General features: G+C 44.2%; 1 pseudogene; it reads right to left on the reverse strand.

Annotated features, from left to right (window-relative positions):
• On the reverse strand, positions 1–1,071 carry LOC148007147 (sperm motility kinase Y pseudogene; annotated as a pseudogene).
• Between the last annotated feature and the right edge of the window lie 1,275 nt (positions 1,072–2,346).

Raw genomic sequence — 2,346 nt, forward strand, 5'->3', positions numbered from 1 at the left:
TCATTTCTGGGGGGAGATTCTGTTCTGCCCCAGGCGAGGTTTCTTTCTCCTTGGCATGCAGCAACACAGCTTTATCAGGGCATTTGCTATATTCCTGGTCCACCCCTTAAAACCTCTGTGCCGGACCCTGCTGGGGATGGGCTTATCCTCAAGTGGGGCTCTGTGGGAGAGTGGGTTGTCTTCTTTGATTTCCTTATTGCTACTCTTCTCAGTGAAGATGCTTGTTGTTTGAATGCATGGGACACTCACGGCACATTTGTGATAGTGGTCCTGTGTAGGTGTCATCGGTAGAGGCCTGAGACGACCAGCCACAGTGGATCTTTTGCCTCCTTTTGGATGAGCATTCTGGCCATAGTGAGATACGTGACCATGGGAGGATGACACCCGCAAGGTGCCAAGGACTGGCAGGCTTCCACTCCTCTTTGGTTCTAATCTAAAAGCAGCAGCAGGATCAAGGCTAGGGAATGGTGCTGCAACGGGACTCACTTGCTGTGCCTGGGCTGTGCAGCCATCCCCCTGGAGAGCCTGCTTTTGTAGAAAGAAATAAGTTGCCATTTCCTCATTATATTTTCTTTGTTTTAAAGAGTGTTTTACTACAGAGGCTTGGAATCCAATGCTTTTCATGGCATCCAAAATGGCCAGGTCTGGTGTGAGGGGAAGCATTTCTTCATAGGGACCTATCAATCCGTTCCAGTGTTCTTTGAACCAAGGGTGTTTCATCGCCTTTCTTGCTGTTGGTCTAAAGTTGGGATTTACCCTCAGTAATTTACTAAGGAGGTCCTCCAGTTCTTTTGAAACCCCACAGGGAGCAGGATATACCCCTGCCACTACTTGTCTTTGCAGTTCTTGGATGATCACTGAATCAAATGGGAGCTTTCCCACTACCATACAGTACAAGACCACTCCTATAATCCACATATCATTCTTCGGCCCGTCATACCGATGGCCAAGGAGGAGTTCAGGGGAACCAAAGGAGTACGTGCCGCAGTGGTGGTTTAGCATTTTTCCAGGTTGAAATTGGGTGCTAAGCCCAAAGTCGATGACTTTGACCTTTTTGTTTTTATCAATCATTATATTGTCCAGTTTGAGGTCTCGGTGAACAATCCCCTTTCCATGGCATTAGCTCACTGCTGACAATATCTGTTCAAATATTTGCCGGGCCTCATCCTCCTCTATGTGCCCTGACTCTCTGATGTACTGGTAGAGTTCTTGGCCTTCCACCAGCTCCATTATGAGGTATATTCTCGTTTCCTTTTAAATAACTTGTATGAGAGACACTATGTTGGGGTGGTTGATCTTTCTCATTATGTTTGCTTCCATCATGGCTGGCTGGAACCACTGCTTGTCCTTTCGCAGAACTTTGACAGCCACCGGGGTTCCTGTGAGCCGGTGGTGGGCCAGGAGGACTTTGGCGTTGCCCCCTTGCCCAATTGTCCCCAATACTTGGTATTGGGAATGGAAGTTGCCCTCCTCAGAGATACTGGGCTCCGGTGTAGGGGTTGGTAACTCCTCCTCAGTCTCTGTAGGCATTTTATCAGTACTAATGCTACCTAAAAATAACAAAAATGGAATCAAATAATGAAAAAGATGGAGCAATATAGGAGCTAAAATTACACTTGTGGTACCTAAAAGAAACAAACAAAAGAAAAAGAAAAAAAACAAACAAAGACAAAGTAAAAACTAGACTAGAAAAATAGAGCAAAATTATGAAAAAGTTAAGGGGAAAATATGAAGAGTCATAAGTAAAAGCCACCCAAATAACCAACCCCAAAAGAGAAAGCCAAGAGCACACACATACTAAATGCAATGATGAAAATAAAAATCGTCATACTACAATAGGATTGAGCGGCCAAAGATGGTCAAAACTATGAATAGATGTTCATTGAAGAAAAAAAAAAACAGATGAAAGAAACGAGAGGAGAAAGAATTAGTATAAGACAAAACAAACAAATATAAAAAGCCAACACTTAAGGGAAAACTCCATTGAATTTCAGGACCTAGTGATCCACAAAAATCCACAACTCTCCAGAGCAAAATACTGAAAATTAAAATTAACCAACCACAAGGAATAAGGCAGTTAAATATCAGTGAACAGTAAACCTTAAACAAAGGCCGAAGAGTCAAAGTGTCACAAAGGGCAAATTTGTGTCAAGTCTAAGCCAATGATTGCTTGTACTCAATAAATAGAGAAACAGGAATAATGTAAAAGGATGAAACCGCAGGACATTGAAAATGGAGATAGCCAGACCCGGTGAGAGAGAGACCCAACCGCCTGGTCAGGTGGGCACTCCTGAGGCTGCAGAGCGGAAGAGACCACCAACACTGCTCACCCCTGCCCACATCCCT

Source organism: Rattus norvegicus, chromosome 1 (assembly GCF_021556685.1).
Source record: "Rattus norvegicus strain SHRSP/BbbUtx chromosome 1, alternate assembly SHRSP_T2T, whole genome shotgun sequence".
Lineage (NCBI taxonomy): Eukaryota > Metazoa > Chordata > Mammalia > Rodentia > Muridae > Rattus > Rattus norvegicus.